Source organism: Rhinopithecus roxellana, chromosome 20 (genome assembly GCF_007565055.1).
Source record: "Rhinopithecus roxellana isolate Shanxi Qingling chromosome 20, ASM756505v1, whole genome shotgun sequence".
NCBI classification, from domain to species: domain Eukaryota; kingdom Metazoa; phylum Chordata; class Mammalia; order Primates; family Cercopithecidae; genus Rhinopithecus; species Rhinopithecus roxellana.
Window position 1 is genome coordinate 10,937,982 of NC_044568.1, and position 26,682 is coordinate 10,964,663.

The window sequence follows — 26,682 nt, forward strand, 5'->3', positions numbered from 1 at the left end:
CCATTGCACTCCAACCTGGGCGACAGGGCAAGACTCTGACTTAAAACACACACACACACACACACACACCCCACATACACACACACCACACACACGTATACCACACACTACATACACATGTTACACATATACTACACACTTACACTATGCACACATGCACACACACCACACACATGCATGCACAAAATACACAAACCACATACACCACAGTACACACGCACACCATACACATTACACACATACACAACAAACACACTACACACACCACACGTGCATGCATGCACACCACACACACACCACGCGTCCACACACAGCACACAACCCTACACTACACACACACCACACATGCAGACGCACCACAAACATCACACACACCAGAGTACACACATCACATGCACCACACAAACAACACACACACTACATACACACTATACACACATGCATGCACACACACACGCATACAACACAGACGCACACCACACACACAGACGTGCACACATGCACACACACACATACACACACACTGCAAGCAACATTTTAATCTATTTGAGTGTATTTCATCCCAGGAGTGATCAGTCCCATTCCCTGATTCAATCTGGTTAATTTGTTTTTTTCTCATGGTAATTCATGGAAATTGAGCTTCATATGTCTGGCAAGAGTACATACTATGTATTTTTTAAATTTCATTCGTCCATTTCCACACTGCTACAAAGATACTACCTGAGACTGGGTAATTTATAAATAAAAGAGGTTTAATTGACTCACAGTTCAATTACCTGTTTCCGGAGAAGGCGTCAGGAAACTTACTATCATGGCGGAAGGTGAAGGAGAAGCAAGCACCTTTTTCACAAGGCAGCAGGAGAGAGAGAGACAGGAAGCACCACACTTCAAAACTATCAACTCTGGTGAGAATTCACTCACTATCGTGAGAACAGCATGGGGGAAAATGTCCCCATGATCCAATCACCTCCCACCAGGTCCTTCCCTTGACAAGTAGGGATTACAATTCAAGATGAGATTTGGGTAGGGACACAGAGCCAAACCATATCACTTATTTTTCTAGAACCCTGTAGTGCAGAGGTATCTAGTCTTTGGTTTCCCTGGGTCACATTGGAAGAATAAGAATTGTCTTGAGCCACACATAAAATATACTAACACCGATAATAGCTAATGAGCTAAAAATAAAAATTGCAAAAAAAAGTCTCATAATGTTTTAAGGAAGTTTACGAATTTGTATTGGGCCACATTGAAGGCCATCCTGGGTCCCATGCGGTCCATGGGCTGTGGGTTGGACAAGCTTGCTGTAGCCAATTGGGATGATGTATTCATAGCAGGTTTCATCCAATCATTGCTAGAAAGCAGAGATATGCCATCCACAGCATAATTAGGGTTTGGTTGGAGATTTTTCTCTTCTTAAAGCCAGTTTTCAGGTTTCTTCTTTCTTTCTGTTTTCTTCACCGTGAGGAAAGAATGTTCTATGTTTCCATGAGTGGAACTTCCATTTTACTTTACACATTTTGTTTATAGTCTTCCCCTGTCCCACCTCTCCAGCTTGTCATGTGGCACAGTCCTTTTCTGAGCTCATGCACTTCTCAGCTCTCCCAGACAATGGCAGTCATGAACATATGTGTCAACCACTTCTAGCCTGTTCTTGTTTCCTGCGAAGAATAAAGAGGACGTTCCATTTCCTGGCTCTCAGATTTATCAGCAGATAGAGCTTTACTGTAGTTTGGGCCGGGCACAGTAGCTCATGCCTGTAATCTCAGGACATTGGGAGGCCAAGGTTGGTGGATCACCTGAGGTCAGGAGTTCAAGACCAGCCTGGTCAACATGGTGAAATCCTGTCTCTACTAAAAATACAAAAATTAGCTGGGCATCATGGTGGGCACCTGTAATCCCAGCTATTTGGGAGGTTGAGGCAGGAAAATCACTTAAACCTGGGAGGTGGAGGTTGGAGTGAGCTGAGATCACACCACTACACTCCAATCTGGGCAGCAGAGCGCAGAGCGAGACTCTGACACACACACACACACACACACACACCCAGCTTTACTGCAGTTTGCCGTTGCATTAGATGTGTTGCCCTCTATCCAGTGTGCAGTGTGGCTTGGTATCACCCATGGAATGAGTCCCAAGAGCAATTCACCTGTATAACTTTTCTGGAAGGTTGTCAGCCTGGCAGCTTACGGGGACTCTGGGAATACTTTCCAGAGAGTCCTGCACTAGGGATGTCTGCCTGGGTGTGAGACAGACAACCTCCCACCCTCCATATACCTCCTGGGCCAGGACATGGGAATCTCACAGGCACCCAGCCCCAGGCAGAAGAGGAGGAGGTTGGCCTCAGAGGGTGTGGACAATTCCCTGGTTCCTGGGAGGACTTCAAATATATTGCAGATGGAAACTCCTTCTACCTCATTTTGAGTCCAACCAACTTACTTGGTGGCTAGAGAAACTTCATGTTTCTATTTATATACATTTTTAAATATACATATTTTATACAAGATGTATGTTTAAACAACCAGATGCCACATTTGAAGAGAAACATATCTGGGATTCATTCTGTTCTTGTAAGTGTCACTTAGTCCTGTGTAAGGACAGATTTGCCCTATGTGTAAAAGCTACATTTAAAAAAGTTATGAAATTGTCCTTAGTTTCACAATGGAATATTTCAAAAACAAAATTATCCAATCGAACAATGTATGCAAAGATTATTATGTTTTTTTCTTCTCCCTGCAACAAGCATTAAGGATCATCATGTTTGTTCTGTTGTTAAAGTCCTGGAACATAGAGATAAGAGGTAAGTAAGCATCCCCTAGTGGAGAAAGGGAGTCTTTTTCCAGAATCAGTGTTTTCCCTCACCTTGTTTCCACTGGAAATCACTCAACACAAACTGCTGGTGATTCAGTACAATCAAACAAGCAAGCAAACAAAATCATCCATATGCTTGTGCAGCTGCACTTGATAATTTATGTACAGTAAAGGAATGAGGAAGGAGAAAGTGAAGAATAGAGAAAGGGATACTGGACCAGTCAGACGTGGTGGAACCATATTGCAGTTTTCCACATGAGAATGTCTGCTCGGTCTGTAGGAACAGAGTTCTGGGGTAAGGCAGTGTGTTCTCAGTACACTCCCGTCTGCTTCTGGAACACGTCGACTGAATCTTTGTCCTCCATTTCCAGTTCTGCAGATGTGTCTGTTTCACTGATTGGCCCCAGTCAAAGTGCAATCTGATCTGTGTCATGGACAAACTCTGCCTTTCACCAAAGGCTTCCACTCATTCACTAACCTCTTCACCATCAACTGCACTCCGGGACCATCCTACCTGCCACCTTCAAATTCATAGGATTCTGCTCTCAGCCTTAACTGGGGCTCTTTCTCTGCCATAGCAGAGCCTGAAGGCTCTTCAGCCGTAGCTTCGCGAAAGAGGTCCAGAGGGTGCACCAAACTAGTGAACCAGCAGAGCCCAATGCCACAGGTGGAGGAAGCAGCAGAGCCTTACTTGGTGTTTTTATCACAATCCCTACAGCAACAGCAGCAGCAGCAACAACAATCACAACCACTATTTCTACTTGTGATAATAATGATCACACTTAGAATAATGATGAATAACAATAATAGTAATTGCTGACATGTTCAGTTTATATGTAGATTTATTATTTGTAATGTTCTATACTTTACATTTAGTAATATAGAAGTTAATTGTGTCATAAATGTCAGGACCCCAAAACACCCCACTTAATGAATGACTCTCACCTATGGACCTATGGCTGCCTACCTGCTAGTGCAGGTCCTCTCACCATACCATCTTAGAGCTTCGATCTGTCTGGTCAGCCTTCTAGGATGATGAAGTAGCTGAAGCAGTCATATGATCTGATTGAGGTCTTGGCAAACAGCTTGACTTGTTAAAAATCGAAGGCTGACTTTAATACGTACTCAGCTGTTTGGCTAAATTGAGGCAGGAGAAAATGTCTTCTCGGCAGATCTACCTTTGTGTCTCTTGCTTTCAGTGTAAAAGGTTGTTTCAGGAACAGTAGTTTGATTTAGTCTGTGCTAAAAATCATAAACAGCCTACAAATACTGAATGGGGATAAAAATAATTTGCACACATGTTCCTGCATTATATGTGTTTTCAGATCTCTCCTATGATAAGAAATTAAAAACGTATGCCTTGATTTTTTTAAACTCAGCAGTCAGCCATTTTCCCAAATTAATTTAAATGAAAAAGTTATGCCTTGATTTTTTAAATTCAGCCATCAGCCATTTTCCTAAGTTAATCTAAATGTTTCCAAGACATTTCAGAAGCATTTCTCTGGTGGGGATTACTCCTAATTGTGAAGAGTCCTACTAGAAGGATGAGCATCTCAAAAGAACCTTTATTCTATTGCAGAAGAGTCAGTCTTCAGGATCTCAAAGGCCTAGGGAAGCTGCTTGAGTTGTAAGGTCTATGGAGGTACATGGGCTTTGGAGTCAGGCAAAGTTGATCCTGAGTCCCAGTCCAGCCACTTAATAGCTGTAGTGCTTTGGATAAGTTTCTTGACTTGGAACAGTTATATAAACCTTGTTGTAAGAAAAGGCGGAATGATACTGATTGCCAAAATTGCAGCAATTCTGCATCCCCTCTTGTTTCCATGCCCTTTGGAATATGCTTTTACAGCCGCTCCAACAGACAGGCAGAATCTGTTTCCTGATGCTTGGATCTGGGCTGGCCTTATTTACTCTGGGCAATAGAAAGCTGTGAATATGGCAGTGTGAAAGTTTGGGGTCTAGGGACAAAAGGCCTTGAATGCGTCTACTTTTTCTTTTATAATCCTGCCATCTCCATGACAACAAGCACACATTAGCCTGCTGGAGGATGATATCCCATTGGGGAGGAAAACCAAGGTGCCCCAGCTGACAGCCAGCCCACACCCAGAAGCAGAGCCACTTAGTCAACCAGCAGCTGACCACACATGCCTGAAGCAGCCCAGCAGAGAGCAGAAAAATGGCCCAGTTGAGTCCAGCCTAAAGACTGACCATCCCAATTATGAGCTAATAAGGTTTAGGGTGGTTTATTATGCAGCGTTAGCTAACTGATACATACACCCATGCAGTCAGGATGCCAGGATTCAAATGACAGGTTGGTTACTACTTGTTGTTACCCGGCAAACAGAAGGCACTGTATAAGGCATTGATTTCCTTTTCCCTTTATTTAAAGGAGTGCCTCTTGTTGGATAGGGATAAATTACATAGAAATGCATGTTGACATGTTTGGTGCTTAAACTCACACAGTCCCCACACTCATAGCCGGCCATAGCCTAATCATCAGGGCCAAGGGCAAATTACAGAATAAAAAGTTTGCCTTTATTCCCTCCACATCCAAACTTTGGAGGTCAAGAGGCTGTTGACAGATCTGAAGTCCAGGGTTTCCTCCTGAAGCCCAACGCTCTTCGTTCACTGTCTGACCTTTGGAAGGGTGAGGGAGCCCTGCCCAGAAGCAGGTGGGCAGCAGTGGTCCACCTGTGGACACCTCTTGCCTGCAGCCCTGGCTCTGTCACTGGGTACTGCCTCTCCCACCCTTGGGCGTAAGGAAAGAGATGGGCAGGATGAGGGTGTTCGCTCTCATCTGGCAGGAAAGGGGGTCCAGGCCCTCGACTTCCCTGAGGTTAGACGCGCAAGTGCCCTCAGAGCTGCTCTTCAATGCTGAAGCCACTGCCCACGTGGGCCTGCTGAGCTCTTTGCATGGGGCTGGTTGGAACTGAGATGTGCTAGAAGTTTAAATACAGAGTGACTTTACAAGATTTACTACCCCAAATTTAAGAAACATTTTCTGGTGGTCTTCATTAATAATTTCATATTGCTCACATATATAAGTGATAATATTTTGGATATATAAGGTTAAGGTATTATCAATTTCACCTGTTTTCCTTTCATGATGCCACTAGACTACTGTAAATGACACATGCGGCTCAATTTTATTCCTATTGGACATTTCTGACTTAGAGGACTCCCTCCATTTTCAAATCTCATGCTGCCTCCTCAAGGGACCAGAGGCCATGAAGGTTATGAAATCTGAAATTTTAAAAGAATCGTTATTATATAATCTTCAATTTTACATATTACGTATATTACTCATAAATTGATATAACCTTATGAGCAAAGTTAAATGCCAACGTCTGGGGCAGCCCCAGGTAACAGGGAGTCAGCCCTGCCTGAAAAGGGCTGCAGACAATCATTCATTCAAGCCTCATTCAGCCGCACCTATGGTCGCATCTCCTGTCACTCAGGGGGCAAGAGGGCGGGACCTGGAGCCCTATCCAATCAGCGGCGCCGTTGTCGAGCCTGTCCAATCAGGGGCGCAGCCGAAAAGGGGGGGCTCACTTCTTGAGTTCTGGGCTGGCTTTTTCCTCTCCCAGAAGCGCTTCCCTGCTTGATCTGTGTTTCTGCTCTTTCTCCTTCATTCTGCAGCCTCCTTTGCCCTGTGACCTGCAGGTACTGGAAGGTCCCTAGAGAGGATACCGGGACGCTCCTGAAGCCGCGAGATGGTGAGTCTGCCTAGCTTCCCGAGACGTGGCAGGGGTCCGCTGGAACCCGGGCCTCCCCCTGGCGGCTCCGGAGTCGGGGCCCGGAGTCTCCTCGGTCGCACGGTGCAGCTCGGCCGGCAGCTGGAACCCCGAGCGTCTCGTCTCGTCCCGTCCCTGCGCGGCGACCTTGGCCCTGCCCTGAGCCCTCTCTGGGCAGTTCCGCGCGGGCAGCCGCGTGTCTCCCGGCGTTGTGTGGTGATGACGGGAGGGGCCTTACGGGAGAACCCCGGCTCAGGGCTCGGGCGTGGGAGGAGCTGTGGTCCGTGGGGTCCGTAGTCCTTTCTTTTGTTAAAAATTAAACTGAGGTTTGGTTAAAACGTTAAATATTTTATTTGAGCAAATAACGACTCGTGAATCAGGAAGCCACAACCATGGATTGTGGTTTGGGGTCCACCAGAGGAGCTTGAAGGAAAGGGTTTTATAAGGTGCATGAGGAAGCAAAGCCAATTCAGTAATTGATTGGCTACAGTTATGTAGTCCCCTTATTTGAACTGTCCAGGCGGAAATTCCCTGATTATGTAATCAAAGGTTAATCAGTGGTTTGTGGTTGGTTAAGACTGTTTTGTTTTCCTTTAAATTATTTCTAAGAAATGCATGAGTTACGTTTTGGTTTGCTTAGGTAGAAACCCAGGGCCCTAAATCCACTTCAGTCAATTGCCTCCCATTTAATTATTTTAACACTCCACAGGGGGACTGATTTTCCCTGCATTTTCCAAATGTATGGCAAGCAGGGTCTCAAATCCACCACCGTGTTCCCCCAACCTAATTCTTCTAAGGCTTGCAGTAAAATTTTAAATTTTCACTTCCTTCCCCTGATTCTCAACTGTCAGCTTCCCCTCTGCAATTCACAACGTTATCAACCATTTGCTCTTTATTGTAGATTTCAAGCAGATGCAGCCTGACCATTAGGGTCAAGGTCAAATTGCAAAAAAAGAAGTTTGCCTTTATTCTACTCCATCCACATCTAAACTTTGGAGGTCAAGGCTACGGACAGATCAGAAGATGTAGTTCCCTCCTCCTGGGGCTCCACATCCTTCATTCACTGATCTCTGGGAAGGAGAATGGTCAGCAGGTGGGCAGCAATAGTCTACCTGTAGACACTTTCACCAAGGCCTTGAAGGATGAGTCAGCATTTGCCGGACAGACTGAGATGTCAGGGGCAGCATGGAAAAGCACAGAGGTGGGAGGGCAGGTTTCAGGTATTCTCAGGCTTCTGTAGTTTGGGGAATGTAGACCTCAGTGGAGGAGCTGGCAGGAGCTGGGGTTGCCATTAAGCTGGTGCCTGAGAGAACTGGCTTAAGAAGCTATATTTTAGCTGGGTGTGGTGCCTCATGCCTGTGATCCCAGCACTTTGGGAGGCCTAGGCAGGCGGATCACCTGAGCTCAGGACCAGCCTGGCCAACATGACCCCGTCTCTACTAAAAATACAAAAATTAGCTGGGCATGGTGGCGCGCACCTATCCCAGCTACTTGGGAGGCTGAGACAGGAGAATCTCTTGAACCCAGGAGGCGGAGGTTTCAGTGAGCCGAGATTGCACCACTACACTCCAGCCTAGGTGACAGAGCAAGACTCCATCTAAAAAAAAAAAAAAGCAGCTTGGTTTTGTGAGCAGTATGCTTCTTAGAAGGGTTCCAGGTGGCATTCTTGAAATAGGAGAAGGGAGATTGAGGTTGGGTGACTAGATAAGTGGTGGGGGGCCTTCGCAGAGCAGAGATCAGTTTGTGGAGGAAGATGAATTTCATCCCTGCAGGATGGGCCTTCCATGATACTGAAGGGAGAGCCACATGTTAATGCTCGGGAGACAGCTGTCTCCTTGGTCTGAAAGGCCTGATCAAGGCCAGGATTGGCTATGAGAGCTGGGAAATGGGAGCACCTTTGAAGTCATGGGAGAGGGTGAAGTGAGAATGAGGAGAGGCTCGGGGGTCCAACACTCCCAGCTCAGGACTGGAGGAAGAGGATGGAGCTGGAGAGGGAGGGACGAGGGTGTGGCATTGGTCAGGGAGGAGGAGAGGAAATGAGCAGTGGTCTGGGTGCTGCTGCGTGGATGGATGTACCTGGGCTGGAGAAGACCCTGGGGCTTGGCCCTGAGGGTGACCTTGGTGATGTGGGGCAAGTGGTTTGGACGTGAGGTCAGGTGGAAGCCAAACTGTGGTTGGCCCAGGAGCAGTCGAGGAGGGAGGCACAGGATGTGAAATGGAGAAGGCAGCAGCCTGCAGGTGCGCTGAGGGTGAGCTGGGACTGTGGAGCCGAGGCTCGGGAGGGCACGTGGACACAGTTCCATACGACTTGTGCCTACCCAGGTGGGGTGAGGTGGACAGTTCTTCCTCACCAGCAATGCCCATCTGACTCCGTGCGTTTCTTGTCACCCCCAGAGCCACCATCACTCATGTTCTTGAATGGGAACTGCCTGGAAAGCCTGAAGAAGGAGGAGCCTGAAGGAGGAAGAAGGAGGCTGAGCCATCCCGGGAACATGGGCTGGATGAGGCCAAGCCAGGAGATGACACCACTGAATAGAAGTCACTATTCAGGATTTGGGCTTTTCTGTGGAGATCCTGGCCCCGAGATCGAACCCTTCTCCCTGCAGGTACCATGGAGGAGGAGAGCTGGGGGCCACGGCTTGAGCCTGCTGGGGAGGATGAGGCTGGAAAACCCAACCTTGCCCTGGCTTCTCCTGGCCCTGTGCTGTAGGCAGGAAATGGAGGGCCCTGGGCCCTGCCTGGGGTCACTCTGCTAACATGGTGGACTTGGGAATGGAGTACGGGTTCAGTTACTGCCTTATGGCTAAAGGACAGCTACCAGCTGGGCCTACCAGCCCTGTTCAGGGAGAAGAGTGGGAGCGGGTGGGTAATGTCAGGTCCAGGGTGCCCCAGTCTCTTGCTCTGTGCCCTCAGGCAAGTCACCTCTCTCTGGGCCATGACTTTACCATCTGTCACCGGGGCCTGGGGGGTGGTATTGGGTGTTCTCCAAGGACAGAGCAAACCTGGAGGACTTGCAGGCTGGTAACTTGGTGGGGAGCCGAGCAAGGCCCTCTCATGTCCTCTCTGCTCACAGGCTTGGGCCCTGGAACACCCCTTCAGGAAGGAAAAGGCCATTTGCCCTGGGGCGCTCAGCCCTTGGCACTAGGCAAGGGCAAGAGCAAGCCTGTCGTTCTCCCTCCCCGCTTTCTTCCAACTCCCTCGCCTCTGCTCGAGGGTTGCTCTTAGGCTGCAGGAAGAGTCAGTGGGACCAGGCTCTGCCCTGCACTTGGGCACACAGGTGTCAATGGGCAGGCTGTATATGGATGGCCTGGAATGTAAAAGCTCAAAAGTGGGAAACTGAGTATTTGAGACATTTATTCTCAGGACCCAGGTGTTTGGGGCTGGGGAAAGGGGTATGTCCCTGCTCCCTACCATGTGGCCTCTCACCAGGGTGGTCCAGGCCTTCTCCCTGGCTGTCCCCGCAGGAGATGGTGCTGGAGATCCACCAGGTGTTCATGGACCATGAATACCCATGTCCCCGCATCACTTCTCACTGCACCCGGGTGGCAGCACACTGGACCACCTCTTAGAGCTGCGCAGCACGGCAGGGCTGCAGGCGGGCTTGGTGCTCCACGTGGTGGAAGGTTGGCCCGGAAGTTGGGCTGCCTGCCCAGGGAGGGCCCCTGTGAGCAGGGCCAGGCAACACTTCACTGCACCAGCTGGGGCCTCTATGTCACAGACGAGCATGTGGAGGTGGGACTGGAGCACAGGTCTGCTTTTCAGGGCATCATACCTGCACTCTCTAACTTCATGGCCTGGGGTGAAAAAACAGTTGAAATTCTGAAAAGAAAGTCAGGCAGTATGAAGCTAGGGCTTGGAATCAGCCCGATTAAATTTTGAAAAGATGAGCGCTTAGTCTCCTAAAGAAACGAAAAAGTTTTACAGTCCTTGAGTGGGGAAGTCGGCTCCAAGCAGCACCATCGGCTGGTGTGGTGAGCCTGGCTTGGTTGCCAAATAAAAGCTTCTGTAGACTCAAGTTCCCTGGGCGAAGCACTCGGGTTCCCGGGGCCTGACTACTTGTTAAGAGTATTTGTGGAAAAGGTCTTTAGCTCAAGGGGGCCCACAGTTCATCACAACCTCTCCCCTCCCCCAAAACAATGACCATTAAAATCCCATGAAACTCAATGGGGGTGTTGAATTTGGCAGCCCTAGAAAGTTCTCAGGCCACCCCTGCGTGAAGGCTGCCCCAGGAGAGCTGGGCGAGGCTGCAGAGACCCCGCAGCGCCGAAGGCCCTGCCCACCCGACACACTAGCGCACAAAATGCAGGAGGCTTTGTGGGCTCCCCAAGGCCTGTGTGTGCTTCAGAAGCAACTGGCAGGAGGTTCTTTGCAAGCAAGGATTCTTGCCCTCAGCCAGCCAGGGTGTGTGTGTGTGTTTGTGTGTGTGTGTAGGTACATGCGTGCGAACACGTGTGTATTGAAACCAAAATATAGCTTATGTGTCCATAGCGGAATTTGAAAATGGAAGCCTAAAGTTGAAAATTAAAATCATCCATGAAGCTTTCTTGCCAACTGTTTTCTGAGCTGAGTGGGTTGTTCCAGGATGCAGGGCCTTGGGAGCACCTGCCCGTCTCCTGTTCCTGACAGAGCCCTGCACAGTGCACGAGGCCCGAGGTGACGAGTGCCACATCTGAGACTGCTCAGGAGCCTGGACCCAGGTGATGCAGCTCCTTGTCCTTCCTGAGCGTCTTCACTGACAGTGGCCTGGGAGGTGCGGAGGCATTGGGGCCAGAGATTGGGCAGGGGGCAGAGGGGCAGGGAGCAAGGAGGTCAGAGGCTGACGAAGGGGGCTCAAGGCCAGGCCTTTCCACCTGGAGGAGCCTGGGCCTGAGGAACCCAGACCAGGGCCACATTTAGAGGCAGCTGGCCCTAGGTGCTCGTGTGCTGACCACCAGCCTCGGGTCTCACAGGCAGCAGGAGCAGAAAGGCTTGGAGATGGACCCCACCGACTGCACACCACCCAAGCATATCCTACTCGGAAACCTGGAACAGCCACTGTAGCCCCAGAACGGTAACTAAAAGGTAGGACTCCAGGGAGGAGCAAGGAAGAGGGTCCCTGGGTGGGTGGAGGGCCACACACCAGGAGGCCTGGCCCATTCATGCTTGGCCATTCCTGCGACCCCTGAAAGTGCTTGCCTTCAGCAGCTGGCCCCTGCCCCCTGGGAACTGCAAGAGACTCCAGGTCTCCCTCTAGGGAGCTGTGAGCCAGCTCTGGTGAGAGTGGCCCTGGAAGCGGCGCCCATGTGCTTCTGACTCGCCTTTCAGGGCAGCATCTCAGGTCCAGGAAAACCTGGAGCAGGTGAGGGCCTCAATGAAGAAGGAGCCTGTGGCAGGGCCCTGAGATTGGTGGGCGGCCCCATCTGCCTTTCCCCTGCCTCCCATGGGGTCCAGTACTGCCCATTTGAGAAGGGGCCACCTCATTCCAGGTGTGCAGCTGGATGGCCCCTGTGACGGAGTACACTGTGGACTGCATGTGTGGAGAGGCGCCTGCACCTCGGGGCTGGGCTGTGAGGAGCACATTCCTGCACAGGGGCCTGTGACCTGTCCCGGTCCTCACTGGGAACCGCCTTCCTTCCTGGGTGCCAGGTGGGGTTCTGTGCACTTCCCTGAGGCTCCCCACGGGTCTGTTCATTGGGAAGTCTGGGGCTGCCTCTGGGGAGAGAGGAGAAGGGACTTCCCAGGGCAGGTTTCAGTGTACAGGCTGAGCCCATGTCTCCCTCCCTGGTCCCTCTGCAGCCTCAGTACTGGAACGAGGAGCTGCAGATGATGAGGGACCTGCCCAACAAGAACCAACCTGAGCAGCTGCTTCAAGAAAAAGCCATGTTCAAGGTTCCGAAGCCCCTGGTGGGTGAGTGAGAGCCTCACAGCCTCAGGCCCACCTGTCTCCTGCTGGAATGTTTCTTGTGTACAGTAGGGACGTGAGGGAAACTGGCCTCCCCCATGTTGGTGAACTGGGCCAGGTGGATGTAGCCTGAGGCTTTTGGGCGTGGCCTATCGCCCTCCCAGCCTTGGTCCCTCCCAGGTACACAGCAACTTCAGAGTGGCAGCCACATGGGGCGTCATTCAGGGAGGCATCGTCATGGTCATCAGCCCCAGTGAGACCAAGCTGCAGATGTTCACGTGGAGCGGTGTCATCTTCAGCCTGGGCTTTGTTGTTAGTGGCCACTACAAGGACTTTGCGGGGGACGTGGCAGCCTCCATAGCATTCACCAATGACCTGAACGGTTAGCACTCGCACAATGCAGTGGACATGGAGGGTCTGTACACACTGGACACGGCAGAGGTGGATGACCGCGGCTACTGGGTCAGGTTCCAGTCCTCATCCCTGGCATTCTGGAGTGGGACCAGGAGCAGAGTGTCATCTGTGGCTCCACTGACTTTGCAAGACAATGGTGTGGCCCCCGTGTTGCCTGGATCTGCTGGAGCACGAGTTGACTGCTGAAGACCCTGCGCCACTGCACGTTCAACCACTGTGACGAGGAGGCGGAGCTCTTCTCGGTTGAGGGCAAGGGCGTCACTGGCAACGAAAGGTGCCGCTATGTTCTCTACCTGCTGAGCCCACTGCGCCGACCTCAGCTTCCTACCTGTGCCCCACAAGGAGCTGCCAGAGGAGTGCTCCCATGCCAGCTTCCCCTGCACCCATAGGCATAGGTTCTGTCGCCTGTGCCAGGAGCTGGTGGACGCCTTCGTGGAGCACAGTTGAGGAGCAGCGCTTTGAGGCTGGGGCTGCAGCCAGCTGCACCCTGCTGCGGGCATGGGCAGCCCGGGTTGTTCTGGGGCTGGATGGTTGAAGAGAGACGCTCTGGACAGTGAAGAAGAGCTCGTTCTGGCCACACTCACTAGAGCCCCTTTCCCATCCCCCACCCACCTGCCATCAGGCTCCCAGATGCAGAATCTGGAGCTTTGTGTTGGTTGTAAGTTAGTGAGCAGTGAAACCAGTGACCCAACTGAGCTGTGCCATTCTCCTAAGGAGGGTTTGGAAGTTGCTGGGTGGGTTGTGAAGGTTGCAGTCCCTGAGTGTTAGTGCTGCTGGTTTTTAGTGCTTAGGAGTTGGCCATGTTAAATTTCCCACACCACAAGTAACTCTTTTCCAGAAGCCAGTGGCATTCCTGTCTCTGTTGAGAGTCCTGCTCCGAATGTGGACCCCTTCTCCTCCACCTCCATACTCTGGCTGTCTTCTTCCTGTTTGGGGAGATCTGGCAGCCACCACCTTGTTGCTTGGGTTTGTGAGAGCAAAGCTGAGTTCTGGTTGGGCTTGCAGCAGAAGAAGGAATCTGATGCCATCTATAAGGCCCAGGTGGGCTGTGGCAGGGCCGGCGGGTTGAGATGCGCCTTTAGGTTGTGGGCGGCTGATCGTTTCCTGCCTCTGCTCTCTCCCCTGTTTTTGGGTGAGAACCACGAGAAGCAAAGCTCCGAGAACCTCAAGTGCCCAGCCCAGCAGGCTGTGGCCCAGCAGCGCACTGTGAATGGGAGATACCGGTGGGCTGCAGCGCCAGCATCCTGCCCCTCCAGGTATATCCCTGGGTGGAGCTGGGCCCCCACCCGGCCTGGGTAGGATGAACCTCACTCACAGCTCATCCCCCCCATGGCCCCTCAGTTCACAGCCCCCAGCATGGCCAGCGTCTTGGAGCAGCTCCAGGTCATCAGTGATGTCCTCTTCATTCTTCTCAGTTGAGGCCCTTCCTGCCTCCCTACTTATAAGTTGGCCTTTAGTTTTTTAAGATATGTAATAGGTTGACATTGCTCAAAATTGGAAAGTATAGCCAGTGATGAGAAGTTCTTTGTGAATCCTTCCAGAAATACTCCATGTGATCTTTTTCCCCTTCTTTTTTTTCTTTGGAATTGTGGCATGCCATGGATGAAGGTTATTATTGTTTACTTCATTTAACAATGTATCTTGGTGATCTCGCATTTCAGTTCCTAAGGAGTGGCTTTACTCCTTCCCCGGCTGCCTCTGCACACAGTGCAAAGTGTGCCTTAGGAGCAGGCCCTAAGGAGTCCTGCGGTGCTGCCTTCGGGAGCCCTTAACCTCCTGCCTTTTCTCCCCTCAGTGTGGGAAAGGGGTTTGGTCAGCCAGGGGTGTCAGCAACCCTGTCCCATGCCCATTGTCTACACCTAATCTGGTGGCAGGGAGGCCACAGAGTACAGCGACTGGAACCAGGTGTGAGGGTGAGAGGCAGCCAGGCCCCAGGCCGAATCAAGTGCATGGAATCCTGACTGTCAGCAATTAGGGATCTTTTTGCTTTTGGGAGGGAAGTACTTGTTCCACGTGTCTCACTGAATATGTCACGGAGCCTGATCTGTCCCAAGTGGGAGTTTAACCAGCCTAGAGGGGGTCTGGGGCCCTGGCCCAGTCTGACACCTACCTCCTCTCCCACCTTCTACTCCCCCAGAAGACTAGGAGAATCTGAAAGCAGAGGTGGTGCAGTGCCACTAGCTGTAGGAGCCCAGAAAAACAGGGATAGGGCATTCTGGGAGGTCAAGTAGGTGGATCACTTGAGCTCAAGAGTTGGAGACCAGCCTAGGAAACATGACGAAACCCCATTTACAAAAAGCAAAAATTAGCCTGGTGTGGTGGCGCGACCTGTAGTCCCAGCTACTCAGTAGGCTGAGGTGGGGGGATCGTTTGAGCCTGAGAGGTCCAGGCTGCAGTGAGCCATGATTGTGCCACTGCACTCCAGCCTGGGTGATAGGGTGAGACCCTGCCTCAAAAAAACAAAAACAAAAAAACAGAGCTAGGGCTGGGGACCCTATGGCCACTGAGTCTGAGCCAGCGGGGCCAGAGGAACTGAGCTCCCAGCCCTGTGGCTGCCAAGGATCCTTTTTCCTCGAGCTTGCAGGGATCAAGAGAGAGAGAGAGATAGTCAGCGACCCCGGTTAGAGATGCAGACTCCAGGAGAAGGGGGCATGCTTGCAGATTAGAGGAAGTGAGCCCCTCTTCCATGTTCCACCCCTACCATCCTCCTGGGACCCCAGCCTACATGCCCCCCTAAAAGATTCTTTTGCACTGATTCAGTGAATATATGATGCAAAGGCCTAATTGAAGACCTGTGAATGGCATGTACAGTCCTCAGTTCCCAGCTGTGGGGCCCCTCAGGCTCCCCATATTCCCCTCAGCCTCCCCATCTTACATCAGGGATGTGGAGTGTGTCCATGGCCACGAGTATTGATCTCTCCCTCCAAGCCTGTACATCGCCCTGAGGCAGTTCTGAGTGGATGACATGCAGATGAGATTCCTCAGCTCATTTGCATGGTTGATGTTATGGCTGCTGCTTTTACTGCCACAACTCCCAGGCCCAACCTGCCTTAATGTCTAAGTTTTAAGCCAAAAAAGATGGGGAGCCAGAGCTTTGTGGCAGGGCTGGGGATTGGGGTGCACTTTAGTTTTGTGGCAGGATGAAGGCTGCAGTGTTTTATTAGTCATGATTGGCCTGGCCATAGCTCCAGGCTGAGAGGGATAGGTTTGTCAGTAGTGGTCCCCCAGATGTCCCTGTGCCCAGCCCTGACCTGTCTGCCCTCAGGCCCAGCAGGAGGTGCTGCCACAGGCTCTGACTGGCCTCCGTACTCCCTGTACCCCAGATGGACATAATCTTGGGGTATACAGTCAGAATATGTCATTCTCCCCATTTTAACCCGAGCTGCCTGACACAGGAAGGGTGGGGTTGGTAAGGAGCGTGGGGAACCAGGGTTGAATCATGGATCCTGGGGAAAGGTTACAGACACAGGAGGGGTTGTCACCTCTCTGTGGAGCCCCACTGCTTACCACACAGCACCTTCTGCAGCGACTAGCTCTGAGGGTGGCAGGGGACCCCACGGGCCATGGCTGCTGCCTCTCTGCACCTGTCTGTGCCTGCTGTGGGAGCCTGGACTGGGGGAGGACATTGCTGCCCTGTGATCCTGAGGGAGCCTGTCTGGCTGTGACCTCTACGTGGGGCTTTGCAGAGAGCTGCTTATGGATATGGTGTCACCAGACACCTTGTTTCAGAGGGAGTGGGCATGAGCTGGCAAGTGAAGCACCCCCACGGCTTCTCAGGAACTTTTTCTCATTTTTAAACCATCATGTCTTCATTTCACATTGGAATAAAGTGAGGTTTTGAAACCTGCTTCCCCAGCCTCTGGATTGTGAGGGCTATTGTCCTGCAGGTTACCAGGAGAGGCATATGTATAAATTAGGTCAAATTCAAGGTTATGCTTGTAATGTCACCTGAGTGGAAGGTAAGAGGGTGGAGTCACAGGCATTCAGCTGGGATTTGCCTGGCCCACTCACTAGACTCATGGGATTGTGGCACAGGTGAACATCTGCTGTCATTGGAGGAAAAAGACTGGAGTAAAGGCCAGGTGGGGGATGGGTGCTAGGCTGTGGGGTCAGGCCCTGGGCATGCTGGACCTGTTAGGTCACTGAGCATCTGGGCACCTGCTCCTGTCCCTTCAGTTGAAGTGAGGTTGGCAGCACTCCCCAGAAGGTGTGCAGTGCTGGGAGAGTGGAGGAGGGTCTGACATTTGCCATCCTGTGGTAGGTTTTAGAGCTCACTAGATGCTTGTGGAGAGCTAATGACATGGGAAGAAGGCAGCCCACCTTGATGGACCGTAGGGATAGAGCCTGCGATGTGAGAAGCTGGTGTGTGGAGGTGGCCTGTCTACAAGAGGGAAGCTTAAGGCTCATTGCAGTGGCACTATCTCAGCTCACTGCAGCTGGTGGCTGATGCCAGGCCATCCCTATCCAGAGCAGGGAGGCCCTCGGCCTCATGTATAATTGAATGCCTTTTGGGACGCTTGAATCGTCCTTTATTCCTTGCAAATTCAGAGAAGCAAAAAAAAACTTACAATCCTCATGTCCATTAGTTTCCCTGACCCCGAGATTTTAAGTGACACCCAAGGGAAGCTTCCATTACGTTGGCCATTGAAGCCTCCTGCATGCTCCCCAAAACCCCCAGCAGTTCCCTCTGCAGTCCCACAGTTATGTCCTGAGCAGTGGGGTACCGTGTGATGAGAGGTGCTAAGGGATGGGATGAAAGTCTTTCCTGTGTTATTAGAACGGTTAAAAAGTTGTTTTAAAGGTGTCCAAATGCCCTCCTTTTAAACCTAATTACATAATAAGATGCCTTATACAAGCAAAACCAGGTACGGGAAAGCAAGTGCATTTCAAGTCCCAGCTTACCCCTTAAATTAGCTGTGATACTCTCAGCAGGCGGCCCTACCTCAATGAGCCTGTCTCCCATTTAAAAACAGAACTAATGAGGGGGCGAGGCCTGGAGCTTTACCCAATCAGTGGCGTTGGAGTGGAACTCGTCCAATCGGAAGCAGCCGGAGAGCAGGGGCTGCTTCTGGGATTTGGCGGGGGCCTTTGTTGACTGCAGTGAGAGCTGGGTGTCTTCACCAGGGTTCCGAGTCCTTCCACCTGGGAGGCCCAGACGGCTTCGCGTTGTGAGAATAGACGGAACCTCTGTTGCTCTGTGACCTGCAGGCACTGGGAGATCCGTAGCTAAGACGCCAGGACCCCCGGAAGCTGGGAAATGGTGAATGTGCCAGGTCGGGGGTCCCCAGAGGAGGGAGAGGGGCGGTCGGAAGCGGCGGGAACCCGCTTTGGGGACACCCGGGCCTCCTCAAGGTCAGCTCCGGGGTGTGGGCCCCGAGTCCCCGCGGGCGCAACTCGGCCCTTGGTTTCCTCTGCCGTAAGATGGCGGCCGGGTCGGCAGCCGGGACCCCGCGCGTCCCGTCCGGTCCCGACGCCGCAGAGCGACCTCGGCCCTGGCAGGAGCCGTCTTTGGGCAGCTCCGTGCTGCAGCCCCGCGTCTCCCCAGATTGTGCGGTGAAAACGTGAGGGTCTCAGGGGAAGCCCCGGGTCGGTGTGTGATTCGTGTGTGGGAAGATACTGTGCCCCATGGTGTCCCAGTCTCCTTTTTCCTCTTACAAATTAAAGGGACTCACCCTTAAAGTGTGGAAGGGCTTATTTGGGCAAACAGCGATTGGTGAAATGGGAAGCCTGCTGCCGTGGTTTGTGGTTTAGGGTCCTCTGAAGCGGCGATTTCAAAATCCCAGGGCTTAGCTTGGAAATGCTGCTGGGGAAAAGAAATAGGGACAATCTCTCTTCCACTATGGCTGTAGAAAACGAATACATTTCCACAGAAAGTGTGCTAGATTAATTGGTCAATTACAAACATTCATTAAAACGTCAGGGCCTCTCTTTTGCAGTGGAGGATTTGTGACAGTGGATATCTCTGTTCCATATTCTGCTGCTATCTGGATGTGCGAGTTTAATGCCAGATTTTATGAGACAGATCTTGGCACTTCCTAGAAGTGTTCACATATACTAAATTATCTGCTGTTATGGAAATAATTAAATGACATGTTTCTTGCCTGAAAGAGGTATTGTGGCCTTACCTGTTGAAGTATAAAGTGTAAGTGCCTTACCGTTTCCTTCCTTTCTATAAAAACGGTGTTTGAGTGATTTTGCTGTTTTCCTGAAACCTGTTAGGTCACTGAACATCTGACTGGCTGGGCACCTGCCCCTGTCCCTTCAGTTGAAGTAGGATTGGCAGCACTCCCCAGAAGGCGTGCAGTGCCAGGAGAGTGGAGGAAGGTCTGACGTTTGCTATCCTGGGGTAGGTTTTTGAGCTCGCTGGATGCTTGTGGAGAGCTGATGAGATGGGAAGAAGGCACCCCACCTTGATGGACCTGAGAGACAGAGCCTGCGAAGTGAGAAGCGGGCCTGTGGAATAACCCTGACGAGGCATAGAAGACCTCAGTCTTACTTGAGCCTACAAAAGGAAGTCATTCAAGGCCCAGTTAGTTCTTCTTGGGGAGCGCCCCCTTCAGGTGTCCCTGAGGTTCACAGCAGCCATGGAGGGAGCCCTTTGTACTGGGAGAAGCTGCAGAGTTCTGGAAAGCAGGGAATTCATAGGCTGATGTGGTGGAGGTTGGGCTGGAAGGGAGACTGGGAAGCTCTTTCTGAGGGTGGAATTGTTAGTGTCCTGGAGCTGTTTCTTGACTTTGTCAAATAAAACATCTGGATATAGGTAAGAAGTTCCTTAATACTAAAGGAGTATTGCAAGAGGAGGAAAGCACCAACTGTAAGATATTTGTGGATCTCACAGTTGAAGCAGAAAAGGCCTTTCTTTCATAGGGAGGAGCAAACATGATTAAAGGTGGGAGGGGAAGGGCACGACTCTGGGGCAAAATCAGATCCCTGATCAGAGAATGTTTCACCCCGAAGTCAGCCTGTTCTTGGGAGGGGCATAAAGAGGGATTGAACGTTGGCTCAGGCTGTGGGTGGGACAAAGCCCAGGGACCTGGAGAAGGGGAGAAACTTCAGCAAGTTTGGTTAACACATATTTTGTTCTGACCACCAAAGACAGAATTCTTTATTTAATTGCTTATTTTGGGGGAAAAATGAAATAGGAGAGTCTGTGGCTTTGTGATACCTAAAACAGGGAGCATCATCTAAGTCATAACGGGAAGAGGATTCTTTGCAGTAAGCTGCTCTTGCAGAACACAAAGAAAGGGGGATTTCTTTCATCACAGCTGCTTCCCAGGGTTAACTACCAACCCCATCTTTTCCCCACTCCTTTCTCTTGCCCTACACATCTCTTCCATTAGGCTGAGTTGTATCTTTTATAATAAACTGGCCAGTGCAATTACAGTCTTTGCTGAGTTCTGTGAGTCCTTGTATAAAATTAATGAACTTGAGTAGCGTATTATGGGAGGCCCTAACTTACAGGCAATAGCTCAGAAGTGTAGATGGACCCTGGGGAATTGTGACTGGCATCTGTAGAGGGGGCAGTGTTGTGGCACTGAAGTCTGAACTTGTGGGGTCTGTGCTGCCTCTGGGTGGTGTCAGAACTGAGTTGTTGGACAACCAGTTGGTGTTGGAGAATTGGCTGGTGTTCAACAAACTCCACACATTTATTGTTGGAAAAAAGATAGCACAGGGACCTGGGCTGGAGAGAGACTCTGGTTGTCTCCAGGAAGGGAGGCTGTATTCTCCTACACTGGGTGTCACCCTACACATTGTCCTGTTATTGCACATCTCCTCCCAGGGAGAGAGGCGACTGAGGATAGAAAGGGAAGAAGTTCTGAGAACAGACCCCTGCCCCCACTGTGCTGCTACCATATAATTCCCACCCACTCTGAACACAGCCACTAGGCACTGACGTGGCCACGCCCCTTTCAGGACAAGACTTGACCCTCAGGAATTGTGCCCGTAGCACCTTTGCTCTCAGAGTTTCCTGCCAAAATTCCCATACAAGTGCCTAGAGGACTCCTGGCTCATCCTTGTCCCCAGACCCTGAAACTGCAGCAGCAACCCAGTTCCTCCATCAGCCTAGGCTTGTGGAACACGCAATCATAGTCTCATCTGCCTGCATGCACACAGGAATAAGTCAGAGCGCCGCCTGGGCCAGTATCTGTAGCACAAACCAGTCCTTCCAGCAATTCTGCACTGCCCCCTATTCGAGAGTTCTTAGTAGCACCTTCCTTTCTGCCTTTTAACTTCCCCACAGACCCTGACAGGGTCTCACTGTCGCCCAGGCTGGAGTGCAGTGGCATGATCATGCAACCTTGACTTCCCTGGGTTCAGGTGATCCTCCCACCTCAGACTCCAGAATCGCTGGGACTAGAGGTATGTGCCCCCCACACCTGGCTAATTTTTGTAATTTTTGTAGAGACAGGGAGAGTCTCACTATGTTGCCCAGGCTTGTCACAAACTCCTGGGCTCAAGTGATCCACCCGCCTCCCAAAGTGCTGGGATTACAAGTGTGAGCCACCGTGCCTGACCCACAAACCCCTTTTTTACGTGCACGCAGTGTGTCCAAGCCCAATCCTCAGGTTCCTGAATCCAGCGCCTGCTGGAATTCAGATGTCCGTGAATTCAAGATTGTGGCCCTAGATCTCGCAGTTGTGAGAACAAGTACAAATTAAAAATATATGACTTAACCCTTCTTGAAAATAAGGGAAGACATGTTTCTCTCCTTCCTTTTCTTGAATCATTTACTTTAGAGAATTTTTATATGTAAATATTTTTCTGCCTTTTGGAAGTATATCTAAATCATTGTAACAGCTAAACAGATCTTTTGTCTCTTGTCAATCTTTGTTGTTGTTGTTGTTGTTGTTTTTTGGAGTCTTGCTGTGTCGCCCAGGCTGGAGTGCAGTGGTGCGATCTTGGCTCACTGCAACCTTTGCCTCTTGGGTTCAAGTGATTCTCCTGCCTAGCCTCCCAAGTAGCTGGGATTATAGGTGCCTGCCACCACGCAGGGCTAGTTTTTGTGTTTTTAGTAGAGATGGGGTTTCACCATGTTGTCCAGGCTGATCTCAAACTCCTGACTTCAGGTGATCTGCCTGCCTCAGCCTCCCAAGGTGCTGGGATTACAGATGTGAGCCACTGTGCCTGGCTGTCAGTCTTTTTGATTCGGGACATTCTTTCTCTAGAAACTGGGAATCATTGATTTGAAATATAGGTAGCAAAGAAGATAGAGCCATATCTCACAGTTTCTCTAGGAGAGCAGGCATCTACCTTCAGGTCCCTGGCTCCAAGTTGCAAATCTACCTGTCACGAAGACATGAAGTTTATTTGTCCTTATTTAAGGAAAAATAAGGCCGATTAAAAAACACAGATGACCTCCCAGTTCCCAGGTGAATTTAGGATGCACTCTATCTGACAAATGGTGCTGGCAGGTCTTCTGTTGAGGACTAATGGTGAGTCATGAGTGACTGTTTTTCCAGTCTCTTAGCAGATTGCATGTAATGTCCTTCACATTTGGTGTGATTGTGTCATAAAACAGTTTTCTTTCTTTTCTACCATTGTGCATTGTTTTTCTGATGATTCTGTTTTTAATTGTATTTCCCAAACACTGAGAAATGTAAGGTGCCACAGGCCTCACTCTAGAGGCGACATTCCCTCGAAGACTTCCCCTAACAACCCACAGTTGTGCAGCAAAGTGCCCATTGCCCCGAAAATCTGCAGGCAGAATGGTCTCTCTGCTTATTTGGAATCTTTAATCCCTTCTAGAACAGTTGGCCAGATTTCTACAAAAGTAAGTTCACAGGGCATCAGTTAGCCATTCCAGCTCTGTCATGCCCCTGGCATCTTCAGACCTGAAACTGATTCAGAGACCATGGGGGCTGGAAACCAACCAGGCCCACACACATGCATGGAGTAGGCCTGAGAATCTCAACATTCCCTTCATCCTCTTGCCCAAATGCCCATGAATGTGCAGAGGGTGCATGCCACTTCCCTGCCCCTCCAACACCTAAATCTGCAGCCCTAAAAGTTGAACCCAGGTCCTGGGGTTCTCCAGGATGTGTGAGAGCAGCCTTCCTGAGGGGCTATCTCCTCTAGTTTTCCTCTCTTCACAGCAACACCCAAGAATGCAGAGCCAGGTTGATTCCGTCTGGGGTCTGCACATAAAGGCTGGTCTCCACCTGGGATCCACAAGACAGGGCCAGACTTTGGACTGAGGATGTATAGAAAATCCAGGGGACAGTTTCTGCATTACGAGAGATTGACGTAGACCTTGTAAAGCCCTACTTTTTGTGTGGGGTCCTTCAAGTTTTCCAGATCTTGTCCAGTGAGCTGCTGTAGTTCTGTGAGGGCCTTCTTGTCTAAGCAGAATATGGTGGCAGAATCTGTAAGTGTAAAGCAGCATCGTAGCAGAGGGAGGGCAGGGCCACCACTGTCCAGAGCCATGAATAAAACTACACCTACCTGTGAGCTGTGTTACTGGAGTAGGGTAATTTTGTTCTTTCCTGTACCCAAGAGTTAGCTGATCAGGTATAGGTAATATTACACCTGGATCCAGAATCTGTGGCTCCACTGGGGCAGTTCCACTTTGTATCCTGGCCCCACAGAGTCAGCCTGAGTCTCTCCTGCCCAAATCACTATTGGGGCCTGAGCACAGGATCACCAGGGACTCCCTCACCAGCACCTTGAGACATTTGGTGATGTCCTGTGCAGACTGAGGTCAGGCTGACAACAGAGTCTAATTTTTTTCCATCTCAGAGGGAAAGGAATGCATTATCCAGGATTTGTTCCTCCACTCTCAGAAGGAATCTGTTTATTTGCTATCCAAATGGGATTTGCTCCAGTTTTCTACTGCGTGGACGAAGAACAAAGAGGAGTTCTGGAGACTCATACTGATAAGTAAACCAATTGCTTCCATTTCATATGGCCATTAGATCAACACTTGTAGCACCCATAGTCCCTACCATCCAGGAACTTTCAGTCTAGAGCAGGTGGATAATGGCCAAATTCAGCATGATGTGGTCCTGTGCAAGCACGGAGGTATATGGGGAACTTGGGCTTGATTTGGGACACTGCCCTTATGTTGACATTGTGAGTTCTGATGTCTCCACCCAAAGTGCCACCTATGGACAGAAGAGTTATTATTTCTATTGATTTTCTCTTGATTTGGTTTTTAATATAATTTCCCAGAAGGCCCTACATGTTTTGACTAAATTGCTTATTAATGGATTTACAAAATAGTTAAGGATGAAACAAACACTTAAAATCAGAAAAACTCTGGGAGTCAAGTTCTTGTGGTCAGGCTTAGGAAAGACAGGACTTACATCAGCAACATAGAGATGGGAAGCTTAGGGCCTGCCCTGTGCCCCTTGCCTTGGTCTGCCCTAACCCTGCCCAAATCCACACTCTTCTGAACTTGGTTCAGGTCTGGCCCCACCTTGGAACCTACCTTCGCAGAACTGTTTGTTGGAGATCAGACTTCTGAGTGGTTGCTCTTGCTGGTTCTCCAGAGCTGGTGCTCACAATTTCCCCAAACCCAAAAGCAGTTAAATGGGAGCAAAGGACAATATGGGGGCCTGAATTTTTTTCTTCGTTGAAACAGTGCTTCTAGAGACATCCCACCTGGCAACCTTTTTTCCATTCCTGAGGATCCAGTAGTTGCTCCACAAGTAGTACAGAGTCAATGTAAAGATGACAGTGAGAAATCCTTATGAACTAAACTTCACCCTTCTTTTCCGTATCCCTCCCATCTGTCTATAGTTAGCTTTTATAGTGACAGGGAAACAGAAGAAGAGAGAGAAAGGCTGGGCCATCATCTAAATCTTGCAGGGAATTATGGGATACTCAGGACCCACATCCCAGGGGTTTATGTGGCTTAACTCACACCATGTGATGTTGCCAGCACAGTGCATCCTGTGAGCACATAGTACAAGCTCAGTAAACACTGCTTTCATGCAGGTATCCATGCTGTTTTCCAAATGCTGACTTAGATGTTACTGTCTTCTCCAGCCCCTGGAGACTTTAAATGGCTGGCAAAGGATGTGATTTTTCAGGACAGTGGTTGGTGGTCCTCGCTGTGAATGAAAAGTATTTGCGTTGTGATTAGAGTATTGGGTGTAAGGGACTCAGTGTGCCGTGCCCGCTTCCTCTAGCTGTGTGCTAAAGATAATGGGTCTTAAGCCGATTCATGGAACTTTTCCAAACCTGCAGAATCACAGTACTTAGCACAGGCCCCAGAATACCAAATGATGTGTATGCATATTGAAGCTTGAGAGGAATGATTAGCTCAGTGGTTCTCAGCCCAGGCTTCTAAGTAGGATCACATGGCCAGTTTGAAGAAATATGGCCACCTGTATCTTCCCCCACAGATTCTGTTTATTATTCTACTCAGATCATGATTTACATTTTTCCCCCACTGATACCACAATAATGATTATGGGTCCATCTGTACATCAGCACTGATACCAGTTCGTCTCATTACAGCCGATGCTAACTTCATTCCCCTGGTTCAGGTGCTCTCTGCCGAATTCCTTCACTAGTTATTTTTCTCTTTGTTGTTAATGAGTATCTAGGAGGGAGGATTTACTGAGTGATGCGTATAAACCATCTCGTTTAATTCAGAGACTCCCATTGCTTTCTAGTTTCCCTTTGCTTGTGGGTTGCTTTGGAGAGTGAAGGCTCTCACGTTTGTTGACTGTAAATACTGGTTTTTGAAACTGGAAGTTCTGAAATAAGCCTCACTTCTGTAGGTTTCCTTTTTAATTTACTAATTTCACAAGCATACACTTCTTTATTCTCTGTATTTTCTTTTTTTTTTTTTTTTTTTGAGACGGAGTCTTGCTCTGCCACCCAGGCTGGAGTGCAGTGGCCGGATCTCAGCTCACTGCAAGCTCCGCCTCCCGGGTTTACGCCATTCTCCTGCCTCAGCCTCCCGAGTAGCTGGGACTACAGGCGCCCGCCACCTCGCCCAGCTAGTTTTTTGTATTTTTAAGTAGAGACGGGGTTTCACCGTATTAGCCAGGATGGTCTCGATCTCCTGACCTCGTGATCCGCCCGTCTCGGCCTCCCAAAGTGCTGGGATTACAGGCTTGAGCCACCGCGCCCGGCCTATTCTCTGTATTTTCAGAGAAAGATAATAATTAACATATAATTAATATATCTACTGTCTTAATAGTCTAAAATATAACGCAGCACTTAGAATAAATAAAACAAAAACTTGGGGGGAAAAAACTAGACTCAGAAACAGAAGCTCTTTATTTTAGTTTATATCATTGTATATATTAGTCTTCATAGTTTGTTAAAAAACAGAAAAAGGTATCATCCATAAAGAGTTTTATAGTTTTAACACAACTTAAAATATTTCTTAATTAAGAAATGTTCTGTCACTTTTCATGTATGTATAGTTACCATTTCTATGTATGTGTGTGCATATGACATTAACATCATTTGATCAGTTTTGTGTTGCTGCCTTCCTGTTTTCATCATCTTCTCAGTTGTGACACCTGCTCTGAACATTCTTTTATACTTATCTCTGCGTATTGGCCTGTTATGTCCCTTTGAAATGAATTCTAAGTTAGATACTGGGGTAAAATAATAAATAAATAATAAGTAAATATAAATAAATATAAATAAATAAAAAATAAAGTAAGCTCTACTATATACTAGATATTTGGCAAAATTTTTTTTTTTTTCATGCTTGAGACAGAGGGGAAGCGTTAGCAAAATATTTTTATTAAAGAGGAAGAATAGTATTATTTCTCACATAGATTATTTTTATGGTTTTATCAATACATGAAAAACTGCTAGGATGACATCTAGGAAATAGTAAATGTTCAAAAAGGATTCTTCTATTCTTGCTATTAGGTTATA

The 26,682-nt window shown here is 49.5% G+C and overlaps 1 protein-coding gene across 11 annotated transcripts in view; it reads left to right on the forward strand.

Moving 5' to 3' along the window:
- Nucleotides 1-6,341: 6,341 nt before the first annotated feature.
- LOC104665353 (zinc finger protein 708) overlaps nt 6,342-26,682 on the forward strand; it is a 55,094-nt gene continuing 34,753 nt past the window's right edge. For 3 of the 11 annotated variants that reach the window (XM_030925244.1, XM_030925238.1, XM_030925247.1), the window contains exons 1-7: nt 6,394-6,521; nt 8,934-9,145; nt 11,121-11,289; nt 11,489-11,600; nt 11,724-11,877; nt 12,005-12,164; nt 12,315-18,107. The gene's annotated coding sequence lies outside the window, so the exon portion shown is untranslated. Of the gene's footprint in view, nt 6,522-7,440; nt 7,633-8,933; nt 9,146-11,120; nt 11,290-11,488; nt 11,601-11,720; nt 11,878-12,004; nt 12,165-12,314; nt 18,108-26,682 lie in introns of all 11 variants that reach the window. The other 8 variants (XM_010367147.2, XM_030925245.1, XM_030925243.1 and 5 more) reach the window with 7 other exon arrangements.